This window comes from Crocuta crocuta, unplaced genomic scaffold (assembly GCF_008692635.1).
Source record: "Crocuta crocuta isolate KB4526 unplaced genomic scaffold, BGI_CrCroc_1.0 scaffold152, whole genome shotgun sequence".
In the NCBI taxonomy this organism is placed as follows: Eukaryota; Metazoa; Chordata; class Mammalia; order Carnivora; family Hyaenidae; genus Crocuta; species Crocuta crocuta.
Window position 1 is genome coordinate 1,326,688 of NW_027528798.1, and position 21,348 is coordinate 1,348,035.

The window sequence follows — 21,348 nt, forward strand, 5'->3', positions numbered from 1 at the left end:
GTGTGAGAGAGACAGAGAGAGAGAGAGAGAGAGAGAGAGAGAGAGAGAGAGAGAGAGATGGAATACTCCTCAGCAATGAAAAAGAATGAAATCTTGCCATTTCCAACAACACGGATAGAAGTGGAAGGTATTATGCTAAGCAAAATAAGTCAGTCAGGGAAAGATATCCACTCATATGTGGAATTTGAGAAACTTAACAGATGAATACAGGAGAAGGGAAGGAAAAAATAAGACACAAACAGAGGGCGGCAAACCATAAGAGACTCTCATATATAGAGAACAAACTGAGGGTTGATAGAGGTGGGTTGGTTGGGGAGTGCGTTAAACGGATGAAGGTCATTTGCTGGCAGATCATTGCAGCTTGGAAGTCAGCCAACAGTAGACAAACCATCACCATGGAAAACTGGGGAGGAAAAAAACCCTACATTATATCAAAGGTGGGAGAAACCTCTTTTAGCATCTAATTTTTCATGAAAACAAATTGCAGTGGTGATGGACAAAGACTGTGATCATAAACCTATCTGAACAGGAGAAAAAAAAGCATGTGCTGAACTTGAGACCTAAGAGTACGTGCTTATCTCTTCATCTTTAGATGTCAATGGGACACACATGTGTCCCCATGGATTTCGTGGTAGCTTGGATCACAGAGAAGCAGTATGGAACCTCACAGAATTTCACAGATGTGTTCTGGCTCCACACACAATGTGCACAGGTAAAGTGAAAAATAGTCCCTTGGCAATGTTCCCTCTTAGAAGGTCCAGTGCTATCTCTGGTTTGAAAAACAAACAAACAAACAAACAAAAACAAATTGTAGTCATTTATAGGAAGATGATTAAAGAGGGAAAAGGTTCCAATTGAGAGTAAACCATATATTCAAATGTTGCATGGAAGGGAATAAATTAAGCCATTAACAAAGATCACTTCATATATGGAGAAATTTACCACTGAGGTATTATTTTTTGCCCAGTTAACAATAACAACAACAAAAAATAGGAGTTTGCATAATGTGTAACTTCAAAGTTCCTATACAGTCAATGAGTAAAAAGCTGTGATTCGTGCCCCATGCTCTTTCCATTATATTGTGCTTATGGTCAGGTCTGAATGAAATTTCAATGTCATATCTCCTCCATGACTCATAAAATGCCCAGTGCCATGATAAGGTGATTTATTGTGTGTGGTCAGAGAAGAATCTATAGCATATTAGACTATAAAAAAGGAAACAATTAAAAATGACCATATGTTCTCATTTTACAGATGAGGAAATGGAAACAGAGAGGGGGAAATGACTGCCAGTTGATCATTAATAGAATTTATTGAATCCAGTTCTGATTATATCACTCTTTTCTTTAATATTATTCAAGGCTTACCAATGAATTTCAAATGAAATCCAAACTCCTCTGCATGAATTATAAGACCCTCAGAAATTCATTTCTGCCTCTTTCTGTGAAATAGCTATTCAAGTCCTCTTTTAGATAGCCTGCTACATCAAGTACTCATTTTCTGGTAGTAAGGTTTTATATGTGTGTGTGTGTGTGTGTGTGTGTGTGTGTGTGTGACACAGAGGGAGAGGGAAAGAGAGTGTGTGTGTGAGTGGGAGTGAGAGGGAGTCAGAGAGAAAGGGAGGTACAGAATCTGAAGCAGGCTCCAGGCTCTGAGCTGCCAGCACAGAGCCCGACACGGGGCTCAAACCCACAAACTGTGAGATCATGACCTGGTTGAAGTCAGAGACTTAACCAACTGAGCCACCCAGACGCCCCATGGGAGTAAGGTTTTTAAACCTTCTGTACATTCTGACTGAACTTATTTTCCTCTACCCTTCCATACACACATAGTTCCTGACCAACACCTATTTATACTTCAGAATTCACCTTAAATGTCATTCCTAGAAAGGACAAGATTTCCTGTCTGGGTTATTTTCTAATATCACTTGTATTAATTCTTTTGCACTTGTCAAAATCAATATTAGATAATTATATTTTAAAAATTCTATTTAAAGACTTTATTTCCTTTCACACTTTAAACTCCATGAAGAAATATATAATAACAACATATCTTTAATGATTGAATGTTAAATTGAGAATATTAGGAATGAAAAAGATTTTAAAGGCAATTAGAATTCCTCATGGAACACTTGAATTCGGTCTGCACATCTGTTCCCGAACGGCTAACTCCTATTTTTGTTTTAAACTCAGGTTCATCTTTTACAATGGAGAATTTTCTCTTTTTTTAATGTTTACTTATTTTTGAGATAGAGCGGGGAGGGAGAGAGAGGGGACAGAGGATTGGAAGCCTGACACTTAACCGAATGATACACCCAGAAGCCCCCATAATGGAGACTTTTCTGCAGGTACTTATTGCTACTTTCCCACCTATGTTTGATTAATGTTGAAAAGTTTGCAACCTAATATAAGATTTGTGAGACCTATAAATGCTACAGAGGACATTTATTTTTAAAACAGTAAAATAATTATTTACATACAAATATCTAATAGTAGTTAAATAAAATCTACTTATTTATATGTGATTAAAATAACAAAGAACCTCAACTTACAATATTTCACTAGATTTATAATGACGTCTGAAATATAATGAAAATAAATATGAATAACTATGAAAATGGCCAGTGTAATAGCTAACTTCATAAATGAGGAAGGCCCACCATCCAAAGTAATTTGTAACTTTGTAATGTGATTTCAAGTGAACCTGATGGCCAATCAGACTAAACCTTCTTCTTCTATGTCTTTATCTCTCTTCTTCAGGTTTAGTAAAAGTGCTGAAAACCTCCAAGTCAAACCTAACTTCTCTTTCTAATGGAGAATGACCATTTTATTCTCATTTTAGTGGATCTCTGTCCTCTGTTGGTTATCAAACAGGAGTCTCAATATGTGATCCATCCAACCCTTCATTTACAGGATTGAAGCCCAATGTCTACCAGATCTGTGTCATAGGATATTATTTTTTGACTTTCACTTTCAGCATGCTGTATCTGGAGAGCAATGTCAGTTGTTTTTAAACACCTATTTGAGATGATTTTGTCTCGTTAAGAATTTTATTTTGCTTGACTGTGGCATCTTAGGACTCAGGCCAGAAACATTTTTAATGGAAAAAAATGCTGAAAATTAGTATTTTCAAATTCCAACAGCTTTTTAAAAATTCATATATAGATGCCTTTAACAGTTTTAATCTCAACTTACTATCTTCCCCTAAAGTAAACAAAACCCCCTGGACTTTGAAACTTCCTAATGAAATTCACAAGTTTTCCCTCTCTCACTTCCCTGCAGAAGAATGCTGACCTCTAAGCGGTGCTCAGCATCACTGCAGTGCATTCACTTAAACATGGTACTCTAAGCATTTAAAAATTCTATAATTCTGGCTACCTCCTCTGGAGAAATAGAAGCACCTGACCCCTGAATGGTATATGATAAGGTAAGGTAATAACGGAAAATATTAAGATGATAAAAGAATGATAAATAAAATTAAGTATGACTGGAAGATGTTTAAAACTTTTATTGGAGAGGCACCTGGGTGGCTCAGTTGGTTGGGCATATGAATCTTGATTTCTCACATCCTAATCTCATGGTTCACAGGTTTAAGACCCACATTGGGTTCTGCATTGACAGTGCAGACCCTGCTTGGGATTCTCTCTCTCTACCTGTTTATCTACCCCTTCCCTGCTCATACTCACTCTCTCTATCAAAATAAAAAAAAATAATAAACTTAAAAAAAACTAAACTCTTTTAGTAATCCAAATTACGTGTGTGTGTGTGTGCGCGCGCGCGTGTGTGTGTGTCAGGTGTGCTTTCATGTGGTTGTGTTTCTTTTAATGATACCCAAGCTATCTATATCGTCCTTTATGAAAAGGACAAATGTTTTTAGCACATACAATGTTTATTTATCTCAGTTCATCCTCGCAATAATCCTGTGAAGTATTTTGACTAGAATGTGATGGAGAAAATGTGGTTTAGAGAGATTAATAAATAACTCAAGGTCACATGTCAAATGGGTGATTAAATTCAAATTCAAAAGCAGGATTATAGAAACAGAGAATCTGTATTGTTTCCACCTACCTCTGTGATTTTTAAGCAGCAAAGAGCCATATGTGTAGACATTTATATCCTCTTTCTTTGACGATTAATCCAATCAATTCAACAAAACCCCCAGAGCTCTATGTAAAATTTTCCAAAGGATAATGCATTGATTTTCTAAATTGGGAGACTTGCTCTCAAACCATATGCAGAAAAACCCAAACGGACAGGTATATCTCACTCTTGTAAGGTAAATGTTTCCAAGAGAAATATTTCTGAGGAATAAAGTGAGAAAAAATAAACCTATTCAATCAGCAAACAATAATATCATTAAGTAGTTTTATACACTGCACTCTGCAATGTATCACAAAGCAAAGCTCAAAATATCCCAAAGCCCAAACTGAGCTTTAGAGACTGAAAAGTTATAGAAACCTTGATATTGTTGCTAATAAAAATGATTTCAGAGACAATGCACAAAGAAAAAAAAAGAAGAAAAAGAAAAAAATGAGGGAAGAAAGAGAAAAGTAAAGGCAAGAAAAGAAAAAGATGAGAAAAAAGGAAAAATAAGTCTTGTGTTCAAAGTCTGACTTTACTGCTTGACTCTCAGGAAGCTGAAGAGAAAATATTGTTAGTTTTCCATTTTTTATGTTTCTTTACATATTTTGAGATAGAGAGAGAAAACATAAGTTAGGGAGGGAATAGAAAGAGGGAGAGAGAGAATCCCAAGCAGGCCCCACACTGTCACTACAGAGCTCGATGTGGGGCTGGGACTCATGAACTATGAGATCATAACCTGAGCTGATGTCCAACCCTTAAGTGACTGAGCCACCAAGTGCCCTATCTAGTTTTCCTTTTATCATTAACCCTTTCTAGTTGCTGTAGGTAGTCAGAAATGATGGAGAGAACAAGGATGAATAGCTGTCAGAAGGAATGATAATAATTGGTCATCACCTACAGTCACAATTAGTAGATGTGAGAATTAAAGTGCTATGTAGAACAAAGGGCAAAGTTTAATCTATATGAAGTACCTAGCAGGCACCTACCAGGAGAAACATTCTTGAAATAGAGGGCATCCTTGAATGTCTTTTGTCTTGTTTTCCTCTTTTATTTATTTATTTAAAAAATGTTTTTAATGTTTATTTATTTCAGAGAGGAGAGAGAGAGAGACAGAGCATGAGCAGGGAAGGGGCAGATAGAGAGGGAGACACAGAATCTGAAGCAGCTCCAGGCTCTGAGCTAGCTGTCAGCACAGAGCTCAATGCGAGGCTCGAATCCATGAATCACGAGATCATGACCTGAGCCAAAGCCAGACATTTAACTGACTGAGCCACCCAGGCATCCCAATACTAATTTTTAAAAAATGCTATGAAGAAGGTAGTGCAGAGTGCATCAATAGCAGGCAACTAGGAGAGAGATATCATTTAGGTAAAGTAGTCAGAGAAGATTCCTGTGAGAAGATGATATTTGCAACGGGGCCTGGATGACAAGATCCATTTGATGAACTGGGTCCAGCACGTTTAAGGTAGAGAGAAATGAACCCTCAAAAGTGCTGAGGTGGAAAAGATCATGGTACATAATCTTAGAACAGAAGGGAGGTTGTTAACAGCTGGAATTTACTAAGCATGAAGGGTTAGGTTTGAGGGTAAGTCAGAGGTTAGACTCTAGACAAATTTGATATTCTTATTTATCAAACCCACTCTGAGTTCTCTGGATTCTTATCACCTATCTTTTATTCTGTAGATCTCAAAAGCAATGCATTTTATGTTGAACTGAGCCATCAACATTCAGTTGGAATAAGTCCTAGCATTAAACTGCCTAGTATTGTCAGGGGCATATCTATATGCATCTCTTTTCACATGAGCATCTGTCAAGTGAAAATGTGCCAGGCACCATGTAGTTTCAAAAACAGTATGAGTATATTGAAATAGATTGAGAAGGAAGTCAGAGACATGTGTTCTAGCCCTTTTCTTTCCCTTACTCTCTGCTATTTTGGTCAAGTTATCTACCATTCCTTCACCCAAGTTTTCTTATCTGTAAAATGGGGATAACAGTGGCGGACCTGGCTGAATAGACCACTGCTCCAACATATGAGAAACCTTGAGTGATAATACTTTGAGAAATAATTGAATAAAGGAGATTCCAGGTAAGGAAAGGGCCAGCAAGGACATAATATACATGGCTGGATTGGGAAGCATCATTAAGGGCAGAATCTGTAGTCCTGTCAAAAGAACAATGAGAGGGAACACTGCTATGCACTTCATAGGTTAACTCTAAGAATTGTGACTAGCTGTGGTTTTGTATATTTGGTTGTTTTGTTGTGTTCTGTTTGTTCATTAATGGGAACAGGCCATCCTCTATTCTTTCTTAGCGCAGTGCTTGCCACATAATAACAATACAAAGAGTTAATGCTTTCTAGATAAGTGACTACAAATGGATGAACTGATAGATGTGTACACCCATACAGACAGTTTGCAAAGCCTTAGTTCTTGACGTAATCCATACTCTTAAAACTTGCTGTTCTCAGGTATAAAGTAGAAGTGGTGTAATCTACATCTATACTGTAGTCTAGAAACTGGAAGACTTTCCCATACTATCTATTTGGCAGGGTCTTTGGTGAAAACTGAATAACTATGTAGGTAACTAGTATAGTTAGTGACTGAGCACACTCAGAAAAATGGACATTCTCATAGGTTGGGGATTTTCTTGGTGAGTTCCTATATTGTCCGCTTCAGACACCTTGTGAGTGTCTTCAAAACAAGTCCCAGGGCTCCACACATATCAGACTAAGAATCTCCTGGCTTGAAGCCTAAAATATATATATATTTAAAAGCCACTTAATTGATAAATGTTCCCAAAAGTTTGGCATTTTTTTCATGGCATAAAAGCAGTGTTTTTTTTTTTTTGTAATTTTTTTAAACAATTTAGTTATATATGCAGGGATATAAAGCTTTTCCATTGGGAAGCAGAATTAGAAATGGTTCTCAAATTATGTCCAAATGATTTATTTCAATCAAATGTGAGAGGAAAAAGAAAGCAAAGAAGCAGTACAGGTATAAAGATGTGCACTTTCTAAGGTGATATAAAATCCAGTGGTAGTCATTCATGTGATGCAGCTAGTTCAAAAGCTAATTTGTCTTCAACTATAGTCATAGAAATCGCATACTCCTCAGAACTAGACCAGGGATCGCTCCATATTTGTCAGATTAACACAGGAATGCTGTGTTCACTTTCAGGTGTTAACTTACAAAAGGATAATAACTAAAATGAAGTCGCCCAGGTTGAAAGACCATGCCCTAGAAGGAACAGCCAAAGAAATTTAGAGTATTTGACTTAGATGAAAAAACAAAGGCCAGCATGAAATTTACCTTTGAATACTGGAAGACTGACTTGAAAGAGAAATGAGATGCTCTCTGGGAGGAAGGACTAAGGACAGATGACTTTTGAAAACTATAAGGTGATTATTGTGCCTTCATAAAAAGATATATCTATTTTGTTGAACTATTAAAAAGTTATTTTTAATTATATAAGTATTGCTTAAAATGTGGGAAAATGGTATCTATAATTCTTCACTGTCACGTACACATTCATATTTCAGTAACTTCAGATTTTGTCCACAAGTAGGTCTAGGTTTTTAAAAATAGTTGCACCATGGTACATTGAATAGTATGTCTAACTAACAATATATTCTGGTTTTTTTGGTGGATATGTGATAATCATTTTCATGGGTGCACAACAGAGTATCAAGTTACATATGAAAACAAGCCACTTCTCTATTAACTATGTATAAAGAGCTCTGTACAATAAAAGTAACAATTGAAATAGAATACTTCAAACTGATAAAATCTTAGGACACAGGAAATATTTTGAGTTAATTTCCACAGACAAGCATGTTTTATGAAGAACAAAGTCTGAGTAGTAAAGAGGGATACTTGAGGACTTCTACGTAAGTACATAAATCTTTTCTGCTTCATGGATTGGTGTACTTTTTCCATTGCCAGATTGGAAAAAAACAAAGGGCTCTCCTATTTTATAGGTACCCAAGTAGGTCACAGTGATCATTTGCAGGGACATCATAAAGAAGACTCAGAGTATCAAAGGCAGGACATGCAGTGCTACCATTAAAAGAGCCTTTCCAACATGAAGATTATATGGTTTGGCATTTTAAGTGCTAGTTTGGATGAGGAGAGATCACTGTTTCATAGAGAGGTCTCAGCATATTCCCTATAAGAGAGACATGAACTGAACCAGGAAGACTATGGAGAGTTCTCAGCTATAATTTGTGCTGACTTGTCTACATGCTATGGTTATTCAAAACTGCACCTACTTATGAATCTAGCATAAAGACATTATAATCAGGGCATTTGAAATGTCCAATATCCATTCTTTCATTAATGACTCAAGATAAAGGCAAAAAATAAAGTTGTAACTACTTCCTGTGATTATTCTCATTTTGCAAAGGTAAAAATGGTAAGTAATCAGGATGGGACACGAAGATACAAGCTGAAATGAATAAAGGTGCTGATCTTTCAACTTTTCATCTCAAAAAATATGTTTAATAAAGAGGTAATCTTTCTAGAAAGACTTTAGAATGTAACCAATGACTGAGGTATTTCTCTGGGACTAACATCAGGTGCCTTGGTAGGCACAGCATTATGATTGCCAGATGGATGTTTTTATACTTGGCTTTTTCTTTTTTTCTTTTTCAATCTCATTTTCTAAAAGTCTCTAAAATCAAAGATAATTAAACACAGTATTTCTTCTTTATTTGTGGAAGATATCTACTGCCAGATTTGGTCATCTATGTATGGCTGTCTATAATTTCTCACTTAAGAGGGTAATTTATTCATGACACTAATTGATGATGAAGTGATTATTAAAGCTACATAGTGTGTCATTCCTTTTGGTTTCTGTGTCATTTTACACTGAGTTGGAATCTGTTTTTTCTGAATCTCTGTGCCAGGATAATTATATGGCCATATGTAAATCACCCCACCCCACCTTTCTGAGTTTTGAATGAAAACCAGGGATGGAATTACTGTAGATACATAACCATTTTATACACAACATAAAAGGATTTTCAGAATTTAATATGAACTATAAGGTGAAGATTAATTTGAAAGAGTAGTTTTAGGACATGTTATCAGAAATTAACTTTAATGATAACTTTGGAGGGTTTTAAACTTACACTAAGTGAAAGCTGCAGTATTATGCATTTATTCTCTTTACTAACTTCTTAAGACACTCTGTGACTTGTCCTTTATTTTATGACAAGATATTTGAAAGGTTGATTTGTATGAGTCACAGTCATAATTATTAGGCTGTATAAAAAGATAATAGATTTCGGAACTTCTTTTTTTTTTTTTTTTGAAGATCTTAAAATACTACCATGAACTCTTGCACTAATGAATCTAAAATAGGATTTCTTAAGTGTCTGACTTTAGGCATCAACTTAACTTCAAAAGTGTATCAAAAATGAAACCACATATCGACAGACATAATTCACTTTCTACAATGTATAGATCATTGCCCTTACATGTAATGTAATCACTTGGGAATATAAATTATTCCTTTCATGATACAGCATGACTTTAGTCTTCAGGAAGGAAGGGTTATCATCCAATGTTGTGCCAAATGAAAATGTGGCTTCCAGGCGAGTGGCTATATACTGGCGTTACTTTTCTTTCTATTTCTCTGGCCAAAAATCTAAGCATGACTCTTTTCTTCAATCCAACATCTATTATATAATCTTATGAATTCATACTTCAATCTAGACACAGAAGAAGATAGCCAACCTTCACAGCTACGTCCTAGTCTAATCTACCATACTTTCTTGCCTAGAAAATTAAGTAGTGTAATTGTTTCTCTGGTTCCACCCTTACACCCTATAATGTATATTCCATTCAGTACCCAGCGTGAACACCTTCATGAGAATCTAATAATGTTCCTTTCTTGCTCAGAAACCAATGGTTTTTCATCACACCCCAAATTAAAATTCCCTACATAGTCTACCAAAGTCAAGTATATTATAGTCCCTAACTACTACTCTGACCATATCACCTGAAATCTTTCTCTCATACTCAGCTCTAGACATTTTAATTATATTTCTGCTTCTGAAAATATAAAACTCATTATATCAGTGTCTTTGGATTCACTATTTCCTCTGTTGGGAACACTTAACTCCCAGAGATCTTTGCTTGGTTGCTTCCTTCCCACTCTTCCTCCCTCCAATCAGATATCCACTGAAATGCCACCTTCTATAAGGAGCTGTCCTCAGGTGCCAATCTAAAAGAGGCCCCTTAAATTACCTTCATTATCCTGTCTAGACTCTTCCCTCACCTTATCTTCATAGCATTCATCACTACATTAGACATGTGTTTAATGTAATTCTCCCTCATGACACTATAAACTCAAAAAAGTAGCTTTCACCCTAAAGACCAGAAGAGTTTTTATTCCTCCACAGTGCATGCCAGTTTAGTAGATCATAGAACATGTTAATAAATAATTTCACAGGTTTTATAAACATATGCAGTAGTAACAAGGACTGTGTTGTTTTGTTTTTCCTAAACCAACGAGACTTCTAGTATCAATAACTATCCTCCACTTAGTTCCTTTCTTAGACATAATTTGTTGAATGGCCTTTGATACCAAATTTCCATAAACTTGTGCTAATATCTAAGAGGTCTTGAAATAGTCAACCCTTCCCGCAGCTTTGAATATAATTTCCCAAAGTGGATCCGGACTGACAAGAGTCTAGAACACAGCTTTAATTTTCATTTACTTACATTGTATAACAGAAGCCTACCATAAGTAAAACATGCTCAGCTAATACATTTTAAAGATAAATACATAAAATAAAAAATATATTTGTTTGTGATAAATCTCAATTTTCAGGATGTGCTTTATAAATAGGTACCCCATAAAGTTATAAATGAAAAGTAACGTTGCATGATACAAATACCCAGAAATTAGTAATGTTTCTATAAACCAGCAGAAAGAGAAATTAATAAAACATGCCATTTACAATTTCATTGAAACAAATAATGATAACAGGGGCACCTGGGTGGCTCAGTTGGTTAAATGTCCGATTTCAGTTCAGGTCATGATCTCGCATTTTGTAAGTTCAAGCTCTGTGTCAGGCTCTGTGCTGATAGCTCATAGCCTGAAGCCTGCTTCAGATTCTGTGACTCTCTGTCTCTGTTCCTTCCCCACTTGCACTCTCTCTCTCTCAAAAATAAATAAAGATTAAAAATAAATAAATAACATACCTAGAGATAAACATAATGAAAGAGGTGAAAGACTTATACTCTAAAAATTCTAAAACACTGATAAAAAAATTGAAGATGATACAAATGGAAAGATATACTATGTTCATAGATCAGAAGAATTAATATTGTTAAAAAATCCATATGACCCAACACAATCAAAGGAATCCCTATCAAAATACCGACAGTGCTTTTTCAAACTAGAACAAATGATACTAAAATCTGTATGGAACCACAAAAGACTCAAGGAGTCAAGGCAATCTTGAGAAACAAAAATGAAGCTAGAGGTATCACAATTCCAGATTTCAAGATATACTACAGAGCTGTAGTAATCAAAACAGTATGGTATAGGCATATACACAGACACATGGTTCAACAGAACAGAAGAGAGATCCCCGAGATAATCCCATGATTATATGATCAATTAATCTACAACAAAGGAGGCAAGAATATACAACAGGGAAAAGACAGTTTTTTTTCAATAAATGATACTGGGAAAAGTGATATATGTAAAAGAATGAAACTGAATCACTTTTCATACCATATACAAAAATAAACTCAAAATAGATTGAATACCTACATGTGCGATCTGAAACCATAAAAATTCTGGAGGAGAACATAGTCAGTAATTTCTCTAATATCAGCTATAGTAAGCTTTTTCTAGATATGTCTCCTAAGGCAAAAGAAACCAAACCAAAAATAAACTACTGGACTACTAAAATAAAAATGCTTTTGCACAGCAAAGGATAAGATCAAAAAAATGAAAAGACAATCTACTGGATGGGAGAAGATATTTGCAAATGATATATCCAATAAAGGGTTAGTACCCAAAATATATAAATAACCAGTATAACTCAACACCAAAACCAATCCAAGTAAAATATCTTCAGAGGATCTAAATAGACAGTTTTCCAAACAAAACAAAAAAATACCACCCTTCCAAAACACACAGACATACAGATGGCCAACAGACACACGAAAAGATGTTCAACATCACTAATTACTAGGGAAATGCAAATCAAACCCACAATGAGATATCACCTTACACATGCTAGAATGAGTTAAAAGAAAAAAAAAAAAAGACAAGAAATAACAAGTACTGGTGAGGATGTGAGAAAAAGGAACCTTTGTGTACTGTTAGTGGGAATGTACATTTGTGCAACCACTGTGGAAAACAATATTTAGGTTCCTCAAAAAATTAAAAATAGAAATACCATATGATCTAATAATTCTACTATTGGGTATTTACCCAAAGAAAATTAAAACACTAATTTGAAAATATACGTGTATGCCTGTGTTAGTTGTAGCATTATTTACAATAGCCAAGATATGGAAGCAACCTAAGTGTCCATCAACAGACAAATTGGTAAGGAGGTGATATATACATACCCATATATATATATACAATGAAATAATATGAAGTCATAAAAAGGCTGAGATCTTGCCATTTGAGACAGCATGGATGGACCTAGGTGGTATTATGCTAAGTGAAACAAGACTGAGAAAAACAAACACCATATTATTTCACTTGTAAGTAGAATCTAAAACCATATCAATGAATAAACAATCAAAAAGCAAAATCGGACCTATAGATACAGCAAACACACTGGTGGTTGCCAGAGGGGAAGGGGATGTGAGGTTAAGCAAAATGGATGAAGTGGAGTGGGGGGCTACAGGCTTCCATTTCTACAGTGACTAGGTCATGGGAATTAAAGGCACAGCATAAGGAATACAGTCAATGATACTGTAATAGCAAAGTATGGGGACAGATGGTAGTTACACTTGTGAAGAACACAGCAAAATGTATAAACTTGTGCAATCACAATGTTGTACACCTGAACCTAATGTAACACTGTATGTCAACTATACTCAAATGAGAATAATAATATAAAGAAATAAAACTAGTGCTCCATATTTCCTTCAGTCACCATGGTGACAAGTGACAATATAAAAAAAAATCAGACTATAAGTAATGAGTTCTAAGGATAAACCAAGAGTATTACACTTGCCTTCTCATATAAATCCTCCACCACCTCCTCGTCTTCCTCTTTCTCCCTAATAACGTAGCAAAGATACAGGCATTAAGTTGTAATAAGAAGTAATAAGTGTCACTGACTCTTACATAACTTCATATAACCTCTAACTACATTGCCTCCTGGTAGGTCATCAATAATCTTTCCTTGGTCCTCCTCATTGCAAACTTAGTTAACCATACTTCTCATCATAAATATTATAAGTAACTCCTTTTGTTCTTTAACACTTTAGTGTCATGAAACGTCTGTCTCTTCCTTCCTTGACCATTTTTCATACTCTATTCTTATTACATTTATATAAGACTCTGTTAGATAGATCATTTAATTTCCATTGCCTGAATTATAAGTAGGCATGAGATAAGGGAAGTATTCCAAGGAAACAGGTACAAAAAAATAATTGAGTACTTGTATTATTCCAGGTGATATTTTAAGTGTTTTCATTTTTATATGATGTTTGTAACAATACTAGAGATTGATATTAATGTTTCCCATTTTCAGGCAATAAAATTGAGTCTTGCTACCTGCAACTAAAAGCTACACATTATTACGAGAATATCCAAGAAATTTGATAATAATTTTAAGAAGCATAACTCTGAGCAAATCTGTCTCCAGAATCAAAGCACCAAGATTTAACACTGTTTGTCCCTCCAAGTCCACACTCCACCCTTTCCCAAGGGATCTACTTGCCTTATGTACTGTTTGTAATAGTATCTGCACTACCACCAATAATGGTGAAGAGAATGGGGGTTGCCTTGTGACCACTGGGCAGTAGTGAAAAGTTCTACAGAATCTAGACTGCCTGCCCCCCTCACCAGGCTATCATGAGGCACCTTTACTGTAACACCTAGTAAAGTGATGTCTGAGAAGTCATGCAGGAAGCAGGAAATACATTGGAAGACCTTGTGCTAAGGAAGACCACAGATCACATCCCTTCACCATACAAATATGTCAGAGGAAGCTCAGTGGTGAATCGTTATGAGCTTCGTTAAAACCAGGTGGATATAAAAGTTCCCACTGTCTATATGGCTTTAAAAAATTTTTTTTTTCTTAATGTTTATTTACCTTTGAGAGAGATAGACACACAGTATGAGCAGGGGAAGGGCAGATAAAGGAGACACAGAATCTGAAGCAGACTCCAGGCTCTGAGCTGTCAGCACATATCCCATCGTGGTACTCGAACCCACGAACTGTGAGATCATGACCTAAGCCAAAGTCAGAGTCCCAACGAACTGGGCCACCCATGTGCCCTTTTACAGCTTTTCCAATACCATTCTGGCATTAGGGTTACGGCACCTCATTACAGTCTGGTGAGGGTGAAATTCCTCACTGGAAATTTTTGGATGGGGATGGGGATGCATTTTTTCCTCTGGTGTTTGGATGAAATAGATCTGCCTAAAAGTGGTTTTGTTGTTGTTTGTTTTGCTTAGCTACTCTTTCACTGGTTTTTGGCTAGAAGAGTAAGCAGGCTTTTAAAAATGTATACCCATTGGCATTTCTGGCTTGGTGTATTCTTCTTCTCTGTGTCTAGGATATATGAGACAAAAAGAAAACAAAAGGAACCCATCACTGCATTGATCCTTGAGTTCTAAAGTCTGAAGCTGCTGTGTCTTCTTTAATTTTTTTGAAGATTCTTCTGCTTATTTTATACATAATGTATAGAGTTATTAGTTGCATTTAGCAAGAGGAATCAGGAAATGGATGTTTCCTCCCTCTACCTGGAAACAGAATTCCCTGCCACATCTATTTAAGAGACTGTTCATAAACCTTTTTCAATGATCTGGTTGAGTGAACCATTTATTATTTACTAAAATACTGATACACCTAAATTGTCTTTAATGATATTTTAATCTGTGCTAAAGTTTGACTTTTACTCCAGGAAAGTGTCATTTTTATATTTCTAGTTTTTGATGAATACCTAGAACTATAAATAACGTAGAACTCACACAACATGAAAACTATCTCCACATTTGCTATTTTAGTTGTTTTGGGCCTTTATCTTTATAGCAATTTAAAATAAAATATCTGAAACAAATTAACCAAAATGTTCTGGGCTTTTAACTGGCTACAATTAGGAAAGCTTTGGACTTAAAAACTATCTATCCACTTCAGAATATAAATGGGGAAGAAAGGGTATACAGTGTAATTATGACTAGGAACAAGAAGAGATGAAGGCATACTGAGATTTAGAATTAGCCCCCATTAGACAATGATTCCCACTGTATTACCATTTCAAGTGCACCATGACAATTTATTTCTCGTCCTGGAGTGCACATCTTTGAGAGTAGAAACCTGGTATCTGGTTTCTTACCTACAGTGCTAAGATTAGTCCCTCATAAAGAGAAGGTGACTAGTAAAAGTTTTGGATGTATTCCCTATATTCTCACAGTGAGTTGTACTTGGTAATGTCCAAAACGCTTAATGAAAGAATGACTGCATGGTATATTGTTTCCCAAAAGAAACACTGTTAGAGAAAAATGCATTTCCTTACAAAAGACTTACTAAGGTCAATAAAACAGATACTACATCACATTTGTCAAGCACGCATTGGCATTGCCCAAGGATAATAAAGTAGATACAATAGATTTAAAGCCACATAATTAAAGTAACTGAATTAATGTCATCTTCTGGAAGAGTACACATTGTTTCTCTATCATTCCATCATATTTTGAAGCTTCATTTTGACTGGCCTCAAGAGAACCTTTTTCTTCCTTGGCCAATGAGAAGCAATCTTAGGTTTTTTTTTTTTTTTTTTTTTTTTCCATTATAATATAGGACTTCTGAAATCATGTTTCTGAATTACCAGTTAATAAAGGTCAGTCATCCAGGAATTTGATTGGTTGATCCTGATTTCATTAGGTATAATATGGTAATACAGGAGATGAAGAAAGCCCATCTTATTAAGATCAGCAATTTGAAAGCCAAGAATCATTTTGGGATAATAGCATGCAGAATTCTTCAAGCTACTGAAGTGTACAGAAGATGTTAAAATAAACCGTGGTACTCTAAATGGAGAATTCATCCTATGCAAGAAAGATGAATTTATGCTAATTGTTCATTTAAAGTGGATAAAATTGCCTTCTACTTTAGAAAGCACTGACCTCATCAGGGATTTGTGAAGTTGGAAGCAGAAGAAAGTGACTCTTAATTTTAAAGAGCAGAAAATAATAATGAAAATAAACCAGTGTCCCAACATGCAACGATCAAATGCTAATATGAATATATTCTAATACATATCAGGAACATATATAAAATAATCCTAACTACACACCGATGGTCACATTCATGAATTATTTTCTCATTTTATGTTAAGTTCCAACATTGCATGTTTTTTTTAATTGTGGATTTTCAACAGAGAACATAAAAATACAGCCAAATTAAAAGCAGTGGAGCCATGGCTGGACTGAATTAAGGAGAACTAAGAATGCAGGATCCTTGCCAGATGAGAATATATTGTGTCAGAATTCAAAAGCTGCATTCTCCATTATTTCAAGCAGTTTTACATCATTATGCAGGAGAAATAACACTTCTCTATGATGTTTAGATAAAAGTATGCCACTTTTGAGGGGAAAAATAAATCACAAGAGTTTGTTTGTTAGTCATCATGAAGCCAGGGAACTACCAAGCAGGCACATATGTGAAGGAAGCACACATGTAACTAGAAGAAATGTTTACATATGTGCTCAGTGGGGACCTCCATGTACTTACTAAATGGGTTCCCACTATCTTATTTACACCATCATCATGCCCAAAAGATGAAAGTATTACAAAATCTTTAATACAATGGATTGGCTGATTATCTCAACTTTTCCCTACCCATTTGACAGATGATAAAATCAACATTTAGAATCATAAGAAAGTGTGTCATATTGCTAAAGTAATGTCAATAGTTTTTAAAAAATTATGATTCCAGACCTTTTGTAAAGGGAAGGAAGAAAAGACATAAGCTATAAATTATTTCTTGTAAACTTCCGCAATAAGGTGACAAATTAAAATTAAACTGCTTGCCAAACTTCACCAGCCTGTGTTCTCACAGCTCCAAAGGAAGTAAACTCAAATTACAGACAGCGCTGAGTTGAAGTGGGTAGAACTGTATCTCTAGTTTGCTCATCTCCTTACATGTCTGTGCTATTCTCTCTTCAAGTCACAGGCAGAGTAAAATGACAAAGAAGGCTTTAGATAAGATTACACTTTAAAAAAATACCTTGGGGGTGCCTGGGTGGCTCAGTCTGTTGAGCATCCAACTCTTGGATTTGGTGCAGGTTATGATCTCAAGGTTTTGGGGGTTCAAGCCCAGTGTCGGGCTCTGAGCTGGCAGGCAGAGCCCCCTTGGAATTCTGTCTCTCCCTCTATCTGCCCATCCACCACTCACATTGTCTCTGTCTCTTACAAATAAATAAAAACTTTTAAAAAAGATGAAAAAAACCTACTTTGAAGTAGTTCATGTTTTCACCATTGTTGGGCAAAAGAAGTGTGACATGTTTCCATTATGTATATAATTGATTTAGTTCCTTAGTACTTTTCCTATTGATATGTTAAGATGCTGAATTCCCCAAGTAAGGGCATGAATATACCTTATAATAGTAGCCACTCCCCATATACTAAAAGCTGTATTCCTGCACTATACTGCAAATCTAATTCAGCTTTATCTGAAAATGAAAAACATATATTTAAATATTTTGTGGGAGAGAAGAAATAAAGAAGAGAGAAAGTGAAGAAGGCAGGAAGAGGAAGGGAGAAGGACAGAAGAAAGAAGGAAAGAAAAAAACCCCTGCAGATTGTTTAAAATCATGTTTTAAAATTAGGAAAAAATATCAGCAGAAACTATTATGGGGCGCCTGGGTGGCTCAGTCGTTTAAGTATCTGACTTTGGCTCAGGTCATGATCTCACAGTTCGTGGGTTCGAGCCCCGCATGGGGCTCTGTGCTGACAGCTCAGAGCCTGGAGCCTGCTTCAGAGTCTGTGTCTCCCTCTCTCTCTGACCCTCCCCTGCTCACGCTGTCTTCCTCTCTCTCTCTCTCGCTCTTTCTCTCTCTCTCGTGAAATAAATTTTAAAAAATTAAAAAAAATTATCAGCAGAAACTATTAGATCAAAATATTACCAAATGTGTATGAATTTAAATATCAAATAAAATATTTATAAGTACACTATCAAATAATTTATAACTGTAATATTCACAATAGTTAAGATATGGAAACAACCTATTTAATTTATATACTATATATACTATGCTTTAATGTTTATGTTAGTATAACTCAACACTGAGAAGAAAGAGTTCTATAATCTTGAACTTGATTAATCTTTTAAAATTCTGTTTAACAAAATATAATGTCTTGGTGTGACTTAAGGGGGCAATTCATGTGAAGCCAGAGTTCTCACATTGCAGTTGCAGACCCTAGGAACTTAATAAAAGGCAGTCTTAGGCTCTTACCGCAGACTGACAAATCAGAAATTCTGGGGTTGAGACCCAGGAATCTGTTTTTAACAAACATTCCAGGTGTTCTGGATACATGCTGAAATTTAAGAACACATGTTTGAAACCATATAGACCTTTATATTTTTAAAGTTACTCCTTTGGACAATTTTTTAAAATACAGGTGAATACATGGAGTAGTAAGGATTTGTGCTTTTCTAAACACCAAAAAGAGAAGACTTTTAGAGACTGACAAAAATGATTTCTTTCCATGAATTATGTTCATTCCTTTCATGTTTCAAAGAAAGAACTCAAATGATTATAGCAAGGAGTGGAAGAACCAAAAGATGCTTCATTATATGTATTTGCCAACATTCTCCCAATTTCAGAAGGACAAAAGCAGATAACATGTTCATTTAGGAGGAAATGGGTTTTTATTTACATAGTGTGTTATCAGGGTCTGTAAATTAACCCTATGTTTCTATGTCTTCATTTGGTAACTGAAGTTGCAAGTATTTGTGCATATTAAATAGTGGTAAGTGTTACAATGCAAATAGTTAAAGAAAGGGTAGCATTTTTATATTTTAGCAGTCATTTACAATTTGAGGAAACAGAAGTTGAACAAGCCCCTTATTTTGCATCATATAAAATCAAAATGGATTAAAGAGTTAAATGTAAGATATGGAGCCATAAAACTCCTAGAGGAAAACAAAGGGAAAAAACCTTGTCCACACTGACCTTGTCAATGACTGTTTGGATGGGACATCAAAAGCTCAGGCAACAAAACCAAAAAAAAAAAAACAACAACAAAAAAAACCAAGTAAGACTGTATCAAAGTAAAAAAAGCTGCTCCACAGCAAAGGAAATCATCAATAACATGAAAGAACAGTCTATGAATTGGGAGATTATATTTGCAAACCATATATCTGATAAAGGTTTAATATATAAAATATACAAAGAACTCATACAAACTCAACTAGAAAACAAAACCAACTTGACTGTAAAATGGGCAAAAGACCTGACAGGCTTCATTCCAAAGAAGACATACAAATGGACAACGGATATTTGAAAAGATGTTCAACATCAATAATCAACAGAGAAATCCAAATCCCAACCAAAATATGATATTGCGTCACACATGTTAGGATAGCTATCATCATCATCGTCATCATCCAAGAATAGAAATGAATGAATGAAGTTTTGGTAAATTTGTGGAAGAAAATAGAACCCTTATACAGTGAAATAAATTGGTGAATGTAAATTGGTTACTTTATGGAAAACAATAGGGAGAATTAACAATACAGAACTAACATGTGATCCGGGAATCCCTCTTCGGAGTATAAACCCTAAGGGGGTTAAATAAGTATGCCAAAGGGGTTATCTGCACTCCAGTGTTTATTGCAGCAATATTCATAGTAGTTAAGATATGGGAACAACCTAATTATCTATCAGTAGATGAATGGATAAAGGGATATATATATATATAAATTGATATATCTATCTATCTATATATAGATAGATAGATAGATAGATATCAGGCTTAAGAAAGCAGATTTTGCTATTTGTGACAACATGGATTAACCTGCAGAATATTGTCTTAAGTGAAATAAGTCAGACACCAAAAGAAATACATCTTATATTATTTACTTATATGTGTAATATAAAAAAAGTAAATACATAAAACCAGAGATTAGAATGATTACCAGTAGCTGGGAGATGGCAGAATACGGAGATGTTGGTCAAAGGGAATAAAGTTGCAGTGATTAGGATGAGTAAGTCTAAAGATATAATGTACAGAATGATAATCATAGTTAATAATTCTGTACTGAACACCAAAATGTGCTAAGAGACTAGATTTCAGGTGCTCTCACTCATTTCTCACAAAAAAAGGTAATGATGTGAGGAAATGGTATGTTACGTAGCTTCACTGAAACTACTTCACTGTGTATATGAGTATCAAATCACCATGTTGTACACGTTAAATATATGCAATTTTTACTTAAAAATAGTTGAGTATACCTTCGATAGATATGTTTGAGATCATTCACTTTTTATATTAATAACCCTTGAGTGAATAATACATAAAAAAACCAAAGTTAGGCAATAAGAAATATTATCTTTGAAAATATTATTATCAAAAATCACACTGGTGAATGAGCACATCATCTAAGCAAATTCCTCAGAGACTGTTTCACAGGCACAACACTGGAAAGGGAACATTTTTGTTTTCATTAGGTTTAATAAATTCTACATTAGTTTATTCAAAAGTAATGAGCTATTTGGGAAACACAAGAAGAAAAGCTAATGTAAAATTTTCTACTCTATCAATAATTGCAAGAAATAAGTGAAAATTTAATCACATAAGCAACTGTTTTTATGTTACTATATTAGCCTGAATTGTTATTTTAATTGAAAGTTCAATTGGCAATTAGAAAATTATATTTTGTGAACTTGCTAAGTCACTTTACCTCTCAGAACCTCGATATTCTGTTTAAAATACAAAAGAATAAAACTAGATCTTTAATTTCTATATGGGCTGTATGTATTCTAGAATAATTATGGTAAATACTTTGGAAGCTGCAGTGGGGACAGAGAAAGAAGTAAAAGACAGAGGGGT